Source organism: Argiope bruennichi, chromosome 3, assembly GCF_947563725.1.
Source record: "Argiope bruennichi chromosome 3, qqArgBrue1.1, whole genome shotgun sequence".
NCBI lineage: Eukaryota > Metazoa > Arthropoda > Arachnida > Araneae > Araneidae > Argiope > Argiope bruennichi.
This window is the reverse complement of record NC_079153.1, coordinates 17,701,350-17,716,158: the sequence shown is the minus strand read 5'-3', so window position 1 is coordinate 17,716,158 and position 14,809 is coordinate 17,701,350. Positions and strand designations below refer to the sequence as shown.

The 14,809-nt window shown below is 28.2% G+C and overlaps 1 protein-coding gene across 2 annotated transcripts in view; it reads right to left on the bottom strand.

Annotated features, from left to right (window-relative positions):
• The window catches only part of LOC129963662 (elongation of very long chain fatty acids protein 7-like), a 32,653-nt gene extending 29,236 nt beyond the window's left edge, over nucleotides 1-3,417 (bottom strand). Inside the window, exon 1 of one of the 2 annotated variants that reach the window (XM_056078155.1) lies at nucleotides 3,270-3,417. The gene's annotated coding sequence lies outside the window, so the exon portion shown is untranslated. The remainder of the gene's footprint in view (nucleotides 1-3,269) is intronic. The other variant, XM_056078156.1, reaches the window with a different exon arrangement.
• Nucleotides 3,418-14,809: the final 11,392 nt, after the last annotated feature.

Sequence of the window (14,809 nt, the reverse complement as noted above, 5' to 3'; positions counted from 1 at the left end):
CAGCTTCCCGCAAATAACATGTCTAATTAATTGGTCATGTTCATGTTGCTGTAAAATTGAGATCGTAATCCAAAGATAGATATTTTTAATTTTAAAAATGCAGATCAGCATTTAAGATAAATAGTTGTAATTTGTATTAAATATCCATGAATGGCGTGGTTGTGTGCGGAAATGTTTATTAGTTTAATAAAGAATTTGTAATCTGCATTCTGATCCATTTTATTTTATTATCTTTAATATTTCAATTTTTTATTATATCTAATTAAATATTCAAAATCCAGGATTTGAGTCTTGAGCTTTGATAATATAATAATAAGGGCTGACAGGTAAAATTTTTGAATTCTTGATGTTACAAAAAAAAAGAAGCCAAAATGTCTAATGATAGATGTCCATAAACTGTGAAATAAGTTTAAAGCTTACATTAGACGAAAAAAATTACTACTAACTGTGTTTAAATTAAGTTTGCTATGATTCGCTCATCCTATTATTAATATTTCCTAATGGGGTATGATTTAGTCCAGAATAAATTATAAAATCAAAAGATATCCTATACTGAGCTTTCAATACAATCGTTAAAAAAATTTTAAACATAGTTGAATAGATAAATTTATTCTTGAGTTTATAGTTTCATTTACAAGTATCGCATTTTTATAATATATGAAAAAAAAAACTTTTTTTACTTTGAATGTTTTAATATAATAGAAGATTTCAAGATCAATAATATGTATTTCCATTTTATTACATTTTTTATTTTGATTTGGTTGAAGAAAAACGATGTAAATTATTTTTGAAATTTGTTTGTTTGTCAATTTTATTTATTTATTTATTTTCGTAAATACGAAATGAGAAAAAAATAGTTTATTTCATAATAGTTTTAGACAAATATAAATTGAACACTTACTGAACACTTATAAAATGAAAATAATAATTTAAAGCTATTTGGAATCTCGTGAACTACTGAAAAGTCATTCAATCGAATGCTGTTTTTTAAAAGAAAATTTAAATATCTTATTACTCTAAGATGAATGTTATTACAACGTGTTAGATGACTATTATTACTCTTAATGTTATTATAACATCAATAAACGTTTATATTTTTTAAAATCCAAGAATGATTTTTAAGCCTAATCTTGCACTTTTACCTTAAATATACATCATTTAACAACCAAAAATATTACGAAATAAGTGCCATTAAATCTTAAGCAAAAAATATGCTTTTTAATATCTTTATATGGACTATTTTGAATTGTTTTAAGAGTTACTTATCTCGAAATTAAAATACTTAATCTGAAATATTTTTAAGGTTTCCAAAATTTCTTTTGACTAATTAAAAAATTTTTTTAATTATTTTAAAGGAGTAGATGGAAGATAGTTTGAAAAAAAAATCAGACAAACAAACGAAATTTGAATCTTAAAACTAATAGTATCTAATAGAATCTAAATAATATAGTACAAATTCAAATGAAATATATTCTTTATAAGATAGTATCTTATTTTGGAAATACTTTTGTTTGGTTTCCTTAATAAAAAAATCATTCATCAGATGTAGCCTGAAATTTCTTCAATTTCAACGGAGTTTATTTTATTACTCAAATTGCAACAAACCGCAAATTTCATTCAAAAATTTAAATATCTACCGCCAAAACAATACTCATATTTTTTTATTCTTAAATAAATAAATATGAAAAGAGATCTTTATCTCTTAACTAGCCTCTTAATAAGAGTATAAAATCATTTTAATTTGTATTCATATCGTCCCTTCATCTGAAGTAATGACAATAAATCTAAAACGTTTACCAATAAAAAGTTCATTAAGGTATCATAGAATCAATGAGACTATACTTAAGTCAATTTATTGAAGGAAATTCCTTTAATTTGTAGAAAATAAATCGTATCGTTTTTATACGATATTAAACGTTGTTTGAATAACAAGCATATCCGATGTATAAAGTTTCCATTCGAATATTATGTGTTTCGTGAAAATAAAAATTTAAAAAAAAAATCGCAATTACAATGATGATTCTTAACAAACATTCTGTGTGAAATTTTTCTGGTATTAAGGAAAAATTAATTTTTTTTAAATAAAACAATATAATAATGACAAAATTATGGACAAGGGTAGCCTACGCATTGTTAATATATAACCGTAACCGACATCCTTTCCAAAAGAAATAATTCTGTATCAAGAAATAGATTCAATTAATTACCATAAGACATTAAAAACAAATAGAAAACATGGCGATAAATAGATTTTTAAATAATCTCTCTATATTTATATATGCCTCTTTTAGTAAAGACTTCAATAGTTAGTTAATATAATAGTTATAAGTAATGGAATAATTTTAATACTTAACATTCTACAGAATAGAAAAAACGTCCAACTAGATTTATGGGAATATCATAAAATTAAGAAATGTTACAAATTAAAAAGAAACCAGAATATTTTAGAGATTTTTCCAGACTAATATATTTAATTATAAGTTCAAAAATGATTTTGGAAATAATTATAAGCAAAATCAAAAAATAGTTTTTGAATTTGTCAATAGTACATGCAAAAATTCATTTTAATCAGACCAATAAATTTAAACATTCTATATAATATATTAATAAAATATATTGAATGTATTTTTTTATTTTAACATTTTTATTGAAAATAAAAAGGATAATAGTGAATTAAATAAACAGAAATTTATATCTTAATTGATAATTCTATCTTTACAAAAATATGAATCTATACAATTATCAAAAAAATATAAATTAAATAAAGGATTATTATTTCTTTAGAATTACTTTCATTGGCAAAAAAATATATTATGGAAAAATAATTGCCTTATTTCCTGTATTCTAAGAATCTAAATTCAGCCATTAATTTTCTTATTAAAACTTTTAATTTGACTGTATATTTTACATCATTTATATTATTTTAGCAAAACTACGAATAGTTATTACAACGAATCTACCTTTAAAATAGTACAAGAAATTATGCATTTCAATTTCATTTAATTAATTATTTAAAATCAAATTTAATACAGGTTATAGATAACAACATATTTAAAAAAAATTAAAAACTATATATCAGATAACAATACACAGCTTTTCTGTTCTTAAGTCAATGAACAAATCAGATTAGATAACATACTAATATAAAAAAAGATACATATTTCTTTCAAATAAAAAAATCGCTATTATAAGTTTATAATTTAAATTTACTATAAGTTTATAAATTATCCGATTCCAAATAAAATATTTCCAAAGTAATAATTCGATACCTTTTGTGAAGCCAAGAAATTTTTTTCAGCTGTAAAAGATACAACTCAAAAGAACAATCCAATAACTTTTAGTCCACAGTCTGACAGCTCTTTTTGGTGTGTGGCAATTTTTCTCTGACACTAAAATTTAAGGAAAATATCCCAGTTGGAAAAAAAAAGTCAGCATGCAAATTTTAAGGAAGAAGACTAGAAACTTTTGATTAGCTATCACTATAATAAGCAATTGTCTTCTAACGTGTGAGCTTAATGACATAAATTGTTTTCCTCGTGTTCTAGAAAATATTTACTGAGAAAAAGGTCTTTAAATGTCCACCATTGCAACTTCGTTTTGCATTGGTCCAGCAATTTCCCCTGACCTTGGAAAATAGCTTTTATGGACCCCCTTCTATTAGCAGCTGTGCACTTATAGAAGTAAAACCCATTGTTTATTGAAGGAAAGAAAGTGTTCATTTGCGAAATGTTTCGTATGAAAAATGATGGGTGTGCAATCATAGGCTTTAAAAAATAACATTTCCCGATACCAACTTGTTGTGATCTACTTTTCGGAATACATGCAGAGGTAATGCGTCAGAACCCTTTCGAAAATCAGCTTCGGACTTGCATTTTATTGAGCAAACTTTTTACCAATAATTTCACAAATTTTCCTCAATTGATTGATACTTTTTTAGCATTGGAGACAAATCTCGCCAAGCTCCAATTATAAACTCCAGACAGTCAGCCACTGAAATTTATTTTAATGTTCTGTCTATTTTATTCCTATAAAATGTGTCACACTTAATAGTTATGAGATTCATATGACTTAAAATTTGGGATGTGATTCTTTCTTAAATGTTTTACAATAAAAAACATTGCATTAACAACTGATCTTTAAATTAATCTATTCAAGGTAAATTATACCGTGTTTATGACTCTCAATATCTTAATTATTACAAATGTCTTTTATATATCTTCCTAACATCGTAAACTTCCACAATCCATAATTTAACCTCTTTGTTGTCCGTAATGCGTCTAGCGCGTTCAAGTTAAACTTCTGTAGGACGGCGCTTAAGCGTTCTTCCACAATTTAAAGCTTTTAAAAACGTTTAAAACGCTTTGTAAATGTTTACTTGTTTGAAATTGTTTTTTATTATTATTCTAATGCGGCGAAAAACAGAGGTGAAACAGAAATTTTCCCTGGTAGGAGAGGACAGCGAAAGGGTTAAATCGAAAGAAAATGTGCCTACAGCTCGAAATGTCACTGGTGACTTAAAACAACCTGTCGGTAGCGCTGGCAACCTTTCAAAGATGTAGATATTTATCGCATCTTTGGCCTTCGAGAAATTCTTAAAATTATGCCCACAGAAAGGCATGGATCAACACAATCGTCTAAATATGTCCCAAATTATACATTTTTATTTTCTAGTCCGTTTATATAAAAAAAATAAGGAAAAGCAAACAAAATAATTTAATTTTATAGGAAGTTCTTTATATTCATCTCCTTAGTTATAAATTAAACTTGGATATTTCAATACAAAGCTTACTTTTTATTCTCATGATAAAATCAAATAAAAAGAATACCAAAGTTTTTAAATTTCATTAAATCATTATTTGTATGTTGTTAACCATTTAAAAAATGTATATCCTGTAAAACATTAATAGTTGATATAAAATAAAAAAATACATCATTTATTTTTAAAGTAAAAAAATTATAATTAAGGGGCTCTTTCAGAAAATATGTTTATCTATGGAATATAATTTTCAGGACAAAATTTACGCCAAACGATAATTAAAACCAGTTGTGAAACTTTTTGAAAAGATATATTTACATTCAGTTTCTTTTATTTTATTTTTTAGTAGAAAGTGAATTTCAAGTCATGAATTAGTGAATGTACTTATATATCTTGAGGTTTCTATTCAATTTTTAAAAATAATACTTCGTTAAAATCTTATGCTGAAATTTAATACATTCATTGATTTATTATTTTACTTTATTCGCTTTTAATTTCTTTAATCAGATTTGTATAGCTGTATTCATTCGTATTTCATTCAATTAACTTTTCAAAAGTCTTTTATTATTATGATTATTTTATTTGACAAGGATTTTCAAGAATTTTCTGTGATTTTTTTTCTGCTTTTTGCAATATAATTATTTTGAAAAGAAATACAATGTGTCGAAAATTAATTATTAGCTTACAGCATATTTAAAGATCTTTATTTTCTAATTCATTTTAAAGATTTATTTTCCTTTCTATTCCGTTTGTTGCGAACATTTTCCATAAGAGTAATAAATAACGATATTTTAATCATGTTAAGATTTTGCTGTACTTCTGTTGTCAAAAAGTATCTGAAATGGTGGCATAAACCAAAAAACATCGATTTATTGATCAAAATTTATTGTACATCCTTCAAAGTACTCTCCTGCGACTGCAATGCATTTATAAACGTTTTGTCCAATCTTCAAAATATGCCTTAAAGTCGGCTTTGCGACACCCATAGCGAATTTTATCCAATAATAGAATAAAAATGGTACCAAGAAGAGTCAACCAACCAATTTCAACAGTTGAAAAAGAAAAAGTCACATGGTGCCATGTCAGATGAATACGGTGCTTTTGGAACAACCCTACTTTATGATGTCTTGTCGAAAATTCAGGAATAAAAATGGCTCGGTGAAAAGAAAAATTTTCGTTTTGCAAAACCTGTGAATAATTTCTCCGCAGTTTTTAATGATTTCGCCATTTTCCATATAATAATTTGTTCAAAAATGTTTATAATATTGATCTTTAAGCACCGAATCTCTTATCTGATCGGTATGTTGACGATTATATGGAAATATAATCGTCAACATACCGATGTACTAAATGAGTCACGTCTTCCGGAACATGACTCATTTAGTACAAATTCTCTGCCTTCTTGAAACATTTATTCCACTCATTACTCTTTGTTTTGATAAGCAGCTGTCTTTAAAGGCTTTTTGCAACATTTCAGATACTTTTGCTGCATAAACTGGTTTGCGATAACAAATTTTAATGCATATTCTTCACTCAGTCAAATTCGTCATTTTGAAATAAGGGAAGATCCGCACCTCATTAAAAACAAATATGTTTTCAGACGATACTATACATTTCTGACAGTTGCAAGAAGTTTAGAGAAATCATAAAACTGTTTTTAAAAAATGTGAAGTCCATATCTATTTGTATATATTTTAAATTAAACATTTCGGCTTTTTTATCGCAATAGTATATCTTTTGCACTACTGAACGAAAATGGCTGATATTTGGCACAGCGGTGTTCCAAATCCTTTTTGCTTATTTGTTTGTTTGTCTAGCAGTAAAATTTTTATGGAATTCTACTCACTAATTTGTATGATATAAATTTCATGATTTTTTAAAGTTATTAAATATTTTTATGTTTAAATAAATCTAAATAAATATCAAAAAAGCATATTTATTTTTATGTTTTGAAGAGCTTGTATACGATACAGGAATTATTGTAATCGATTCATTATGCCTTGAGATACATCGAATGAACGGCATATTTCATTTAGCATGATAGAAAACTTCAATTTCATTAGTCCATAAACTATCATCTATTTCTTTGAAATAGCCAAATTTTATATATGATCTACCTAGTTTAATCTGGTAAATTCGAATCATCTTTCCAAACTGAATGTTAATTAGATTGTGGGTATGAAAGATGATCCCTTGCATAAACAAAAATTGCAACTGTTTTAGAAACAGGAGTGTCGAAAGATTTTGTTTTTAATGTGTGATAATTCTTGAGTGATTTGTAGAGTTAAGATAATTTTTTGATAGTCTGTACATATGTGACCATTACTACATACAGAAATCACTATTTATACAAGTAATCAACATTTTGAAGAAGCATTAATTTTTTGAGCATCATTCTTCAATGGTATAAGGTTTATAACTTTTCTGAGTTTCTTTTTATTTTGTTCACTTTGAATATCTTGAACTTCCGTATAGAAGTTGGATTTCTGTTGTCAAGTTTTGTCGAAGCAGAATTTCAACTGCTTCGACAAACATTTCAACATTTTTTATAAAGACGCTAAGAAACATGCAAAGTCTGTTTCCGATTGTTATAATTTGGGGATACTTTCAAAGTAACAAAATTCATGCCTTTATTTCTGTAGTTTGCATGTTTATCTTAAATACGAGTTTCTTTTCTCTCTCTAAAATGTAAACTCAACCTAAAATTTTGTATTATTATCTAATTATTATAAATTCATTTCTTGCTATTATTGAAATCACAAAATAACCAGTTTTAAACGTTTTGAGAAATTTCACATTTGCGAATATGGAAAATACTATTTCTGCACATTGAGGAATCCTAAGAGCTGAAAGATATCAACCATTCAACAATAAAATCCGATGCCCCAAATTGTTACATTCAACAGCTTACAGTAATAACCTTCACCTACCATCATACTCTGTTAGATGTCATATTCAAGTTTCTGACCTCACTAGGCAAGGAGGAAGCAAGCGTGTCAGGCAGCCATAATGTCAACCACTCACAATTATTACTGAGCTTTTTAACAACAAAATTGTTTTTCAGCTCGAGAATCATCCAGAAAATGGGAAACAAAAGTTTAGCACGGCTAATGACTTGTTAGGATGACTGCCCTTTACGGGAAAGATTGTTTTCCACGAAACAACGAAACATTTTATTTTGTTCCTTTTATTCCCTTATATAATTTTTTTCCACAATTCTAAGTACTTGATACCCTCTCATCACTAAAATTACAAATAAAAAATAAAATAAATAATTCATCCGTAACTAGAGACGGGAGCGAAAATGACTCCGCGTTGTTAATTAGCTCTGGTTAACACGTGGTATTTTGTCCTTGAATACTATCATCTCCTCAGTACCTTCAAGTTGTTCTTTCAGCAGCATGGTGGCAAAATTCTAAGTATGAACACGTGTGTATAACCGTTACTCGTTTTCAAAGTTTTTGTTCTTATTTATGGAATCGTTGATTGACTCCGTGTCTCTGAAACTGCTTTTAATTTGAATAATGCAAAAAGAATAAGGAAATATAATAATAACTAGCCGCCTTTGGCGACCAGCCGGTTTGCCAATCTTAATGTTTGTTAAAATTTTAATAATTAAATATTTTATGCAATTCCTACTTTAATAGCTTCTTCATCAAAATATTTTAAAACTTCAAATTTTGATAGTCATATAATTCAGTCATAATATTATAAACGCCTTCAGTCATAACGTAATATGTATCTCTCTAATTTTCTGTTAGTTCTCGTAGAATTTATACTATAAATTAAAGTGGAAAGGATTAATCTGCAATTAATATAATAATATTTTTTGCAGAAACAAAGTGTTTTTTTTTTTTTTTTTTTTTTTTTTTTTTTTTTGTAATATGATTACTGAAACCAGTCACTGAGCGTTTAAACTTTATGGGCACTAAAGAATATCTTTCCTAATTTATGTAATATGTCAAGAATTTGTCAACAAAATATTCTCAGATTCATCATGACCAAAACGATTAATTAACAATGTTTAATTTTAAATGCACCAACACTAAGAAAATAAAACGAATCGTTTAAAATAATCGGTTGAAAACAGGTTAAAAAAAAATTTAAAAAACGATGTACTTAAAACTATAAGCGTATACAAAAAATATATAACTAACATAAATACAATTTAATTACAAAAGCATGCAACTAACCTAAAAATAATTTAAATCATCCGTTGATAATGGTTGTCATGTCAACAATCAGAACACAATGCGCATGCTTGAATTTTCAACGCCAGTTACGGTAACGCAAATGCGTGAGTTTTTCTACGCCAGTTGGGGTAACGCTATGCAGATTAGAAATTTTTAATTTCCTTTATTCTGTTTTATTTTAATTCAAAAGTACTTAAGAATGAATCTGAAAGATCGATTAATGAACAATGTTTAATTTTAAATGCATCAAACATTAAGAAAATAAATAGAATCGTTTGAAAAAATCAGCCGAAAAATCTTAAGCCTAGCCTCATGACTGCTGGGGAAAAAAACTGAAGCCGTACTCATTTGGCGGTGGGGAAAATGAAAAGATTTTTTTGGCGGGAAAGTTAGTTTTTAATTAATAATTAAAATTTTAATTAAAAATTCAAAAAAAGGGCTATCCTATCTTTTAAGTTAGATCAAACTGCACACGGTGTGCAAATTTGAATAAAATCGGTTAAGTAGTTTAGGAGTCCATCGCGGACAAACAACGTGACACGTAATTTATATATATTAAGATAAAATAATATTTTAAAATATCATATTCTTCATTTTTGCTCGTTAAATTCTAACAGTTATTAACATTAGTATCATTCCGTTATATCTAACTGAAGTAAATACACATTTAAAGATTTAGGTTTTTCTTATGGCATCTTTCCAACATTTAATAATACAGCATTTAACATTTTTAAAATTAACATTTTTGGTAACTATATGATTTCCAGAATATATTGTATTTCCAAAATAAATCCCAATGCTGTTTACAAAAAACAAAAAGGATAAATAACAATAGAGTCCTTATGACTCCATGTCTCTGGCCGCGTGGGGAAATTCATGTCTCCAGTTACGGGTAAAGATAAAAAATAACATTTTTGCATAAAATATTTAGCTTTCGCCTACTATTTAATGCTCCAACAATTTAACAATTTCAAATAAATCGGCACCAAAGAGGCCATAAAGAATTACCTCCGCCTTACTTTAGCATTCGAGGTAAATAGAATGACAAAGTCACTTCGACAAATAACATCAGATATTATGGTAAACGCATAATCTCCTTATTATGAGTAGTTGATACGTCGAGCCCTAGTATTAAAGTCCTGTCCAACACTGACAGAAGACAACACCACCATTTTTCTACCAAACAGATGCGAAAATCAACCACCTTACCGAAATCTTTTGAACCATATATCTGAGGTACCAAACAGGGATACGAATAAGGTGAGGTATGTATTAATGGGAAGATGTCGCACATGGAACTTAATCCGTACCAGAATTATGAAATGCATATGTTCTGCAATCAAAAAGAAAAGCCCGCAACCACAAATCAGTACTGTGCTGAAACTTTAAATATGAGCAAAATTTTAAAATATGTACCACACTACATACATTCCACTATAAGGCGATAAAATATGCTTGTTCGTTAATATAGCTATAAAAATCATTGAAAACTGATGTTATAAAAATACTGTATTATAAGAAATTAAATCATTTGTAAGTGAAATCGATAAAATCAAATTTTTATTGTTCGGAAATGCGAATGTCTCCATTGTATTGTTTAGTTATTAATATATATATAAGAAAAGGGTTTGAGTAAGTGGTTCAGAATTTAGGGCACAAAAACCATTTTTTGTTATGATAAGCCGAACAGCCAAACGTATGAATGTATATTAAGTAAAAGTGCTGATTTAAAAACTGATCCGGAAGTACAAATGTAATGAGATTTATTTTTTAAAAAAACGGCCGAATAAAATACGATTCGTTTTTAAAACAATGCATCGATGGAATCGTTAAAAAAAACCATAAATCTAAATCACATGATAAAAATATTAAAAAAGTGATAAAAGTTTGTAATGTATGAAAGTAAGCACTTTTGTTGTTATGCAACAGTTAAAATCTTTATCAGAATTAAATGTCAGCTTTTTTTCTTATGTCGCCGTTTTGTGTGTTTCCTTTCAAAAACAGTGTAAAAAGACGGATAAATAATTGTTCGACTGTTGTCTGTGATCATTTATCATGTCTATTTATGTCTTCTGGATCACAATCAATGAAATCATTTGATTCTGCAATTTCCGTGTCATCAGTTAGTAAATTATCTGTTAACATAGATTCTGTCTGTGGGTTGATAGAAAATGGTAACCTGATTGTATCTTGGACAAATGTCCCATTTGAGTCTCAACGTTCTGAGTAAATGTCTGTATTCTGGAATTTTGTAATGCTATTTATTCAAATCATACTGATATCCTGATTGACTTTTTTTTTTCTTTTTTAGAGGTCGCGTGCCATTATAAATCTTATTACCAATGAGAATTGAAGTCAAGATTATATATGCGCCAGAAACAACTTCTTATAGAAATAAATGATAGTGTAATCAAAATCTTTAATCACATTGCCTTTAAACAGATAATTGAAAGAATTGGCATTTGTATTTAGATAGTAAATTGGATCATAATTTGTCGATAGACTAATAGACGATAGACTAATGAACCACTGCTCCTAGAGATAAGCACAAGAATAGAAAAAAGAAAGTTTTCAAAGATTTTACGATCTGAAGAATTATTGCTAACGATTAAATATTATCCTATTTATATTTTTATGAATCATGACATCATTAACATATATTTATTTTTTTCCATGACTAAAATTGTTTAATAACAGTAAAATTATTGTTGGAGAATGTTTCTTTTCAAATTCTAAGCGGTGAAAGTGGTAGCTCCAAAACATTCTAGCATACTCCCTAATAAAGATAAATTTGTGTTTTAGACGCGCTTTTTCCCAACCTGATGAAACCGAATTTGATCTAGATTTACACCTGTAATCACAAAATCAAATACTAAAATTCAGATATTCAAGTCATTGCGTTTTTTAAGTTATTGCATTTACATGCTTCAGAAAGTACAGACAGAGAAACGTTCAACCACCTTCTGGATCGAATTTATCTGTCTAACTCTCGTCATTTTATAGTTATCGTGTAAACTTATATTCGAACAGCCGGACAGACAGATTTTCTAGATAATATATTATGTCAAAACTCGATATATACCTATAAATTTGTAGTAAAGACGATATACCAAATTACATCCCTCTTCTCTAAGGCATTTTTTTAATTATCTTAGTCACAGACAGAAAGACAGACGGATGGAAAGATAAACAAATATTTTACAAAAGTTTGGTTTTTCAAGTTCAGAAAAATCTAAAACGTAAAGACTCGTCAAAATCTCGAATTTTTTAACGAATACAATGGTTTTTTTAAACAAGAAAGTAAAAACTATTGCAGGACATTTTGATGTTTGTAATTATGGATATTTCATTTTTTTAAACAAACTGGAACAATAACAATCAATCATTCCATTTTCCATAGTTCTCAACTATTACGTAATTCCTGAATATTTTTCCGGCTTTTTGTCAACGGTATAATTAAACATTTCCTTATTCGAACAATTTTAGCTCCTGAGAAACTTTTCGTACTACTGCTTGTTGAAACACAATGCAAATTTCTCAATTTCCTTAAAATATAGAGCACTAAGAGCATTCCAATACTAAAATAAAATTATGGAACCTTCTCACAACAAAATAAGAGTGTCAAAAAAACAAAAATAAGTGTGTCTTACTGTTAGCAATAGCATTCAAAATACAAAAAAAAAAAAAAAAATGATAATTTTTTTAAGCAGGGCAAAATAAAAAGAAAAACAAAAGAAACGAATGTGACAACGTTTTAGTTTGTCCACATCAGCTATTTCTGTTAGAAACCTTCCAATAAAACTTCAAAAACAAAAATCGGTGGGAGACGTCTCCCCGAAGCATTCTCGCATAGTCTCCAATTAAGTTCTTATATCTCTCCCCCAGTATAAAATTGTTGATTTAGGGTGAAGCCATGAATGTCTTTCAGTGTTACGAAATATAAATCTGTGGAGGGAATCTAGCATATTTACTGAATCTATTGTGCGAATATGTATTTTGCGTCCTTTTATCCGACTGGTTGAAACCAAGATTTGATACAGAAAAGCAATTGTATTCACAAGATCATATACCAAATTTCATTAATTTAAGTCATTGCATTTGCTATATGGTATTTACAAGAATGCAAATGTATAGATCGACAGATGGTAACTCTTTGACAGATTTGACTGAAAATTTGATAAGAAACTACATTTTGGATACTAAATCTGTGTTCAAAATCTTAGTAATCCAGCTCTTTATGTTTTGTAGTTATCAAATTAACTTTGTGGTGAATAGCTTATAAGCCAGTTAACAACTACGCTACCCGAGCAATTGCTTTTGTATCATGGTCATGTTACTGGGCTGCAAACCACAAGGTTCCAGGTTCTATCCTCGCTCATACCAATCCGTCACAACTTGTACTTGAAAAGCTGGAAAGACAGAATTCCTCTGAATGGATTTCGTTCAAAATTTGATAAAAATCTACAAATTTGATTTTAAGTCCATATACCAAATTTCATCCTCCTAAGCTTAAAGTGTTTTTGAATTGTCGTTCTCACAGACAGACATAATGCCAAAAAATCAGAGGATTTTCTGCATCAGGGAGATGGAAAACGAGAAGATTGGTCAGTATCTCACATTTGAATCTTTTGATGATTATAATACTTTTTCTATACCTCGTATACGAGTAAAAAAGTATTGTATAAACCAAATTAATTTCAGATAATATTAGTCAGAAAGATTCTTTGCATAAACTCTATAAGCAAATTTGTGTAAGAAAAGTGCGTCATTAAATTCTGACTTAAATTTCGAAACATTTTTAAAGATATTTTAATTGGTCGAAATAACATATCTTAGATTCATTGCTTCCTTTTCACAATGTATTAGCGAAACGATAAATTTATTGCAAAAATCAGACGCAGTTATGCAGACAAGAACTAGTTATCATTTTATGAATTTTGATATTCAAGATAATTGTGTAAGTATGAAGCTTGTAATGAAAAACTGAATGAAAGCATATCCTTTGCGCAACAGATTATTTATAATGCAATAAGTAATTTTAGAGTTGGAATCTATATTTTTTAACCCTTTAACGACGGCGTGTCATATATGCATCACTTACGAACACCTCTTACAACCGGGCGTACCACTCGTGCTCCGCTGTTGAGCTCAGGGGGGCGGGTAATATATATGTGCATTTTAAGCTGGAACGATTTTTAAAGGCCATTAGATGGCTCCCTATGTCCATTACTTTTGGAATAAACATAGTTTTAGTATCCTGACCTTCAGTTAGCCCCTGTTCTGCCTCACATTGACATTTTATTCATCAGCTGTTGAAGGGAGGGGAGGAGGGGTAATGTAAATAAAAAGAGCTGGGTTTTTTTAACTTTCCCCATAATAGAAACATTTTCGCATTTCTGGTCTACCTTCGAATTTTATTTATTACTATTTATTATTATTATTATTATTATTATGCAGGATCTTTTGGAGTTTTACCGTCAGTTCTGTTGCATTTAGCGTAACATTCGGAAGCGTTATGCGTGCTTCCTTATTTTTATTTCGAAATGCCCTGAATTCGATTTGTTATGGTAAGAAAATGTTATTTATCTCAGTAAAAAAGTCTCGAATTATGAATAAGACAGTTAACGGCACAGATTCATTGTCTAAAGAATTAGAATCAAGATTTTGAGTGATTCTGATATAAGTATTTTATCAGAATTGAGTTCACTGCATGCTTGCCTTCTGCTTATTTTGTATTGTACTTTTGAATTTTTTAATATACATTTTAAAATTTATTAATGCATTTTATTCGTTATTTAAATATTAAATAAAAGAAAAAGATTACTAAATGTTAATGTATATGACAGGTAAACTAATAATC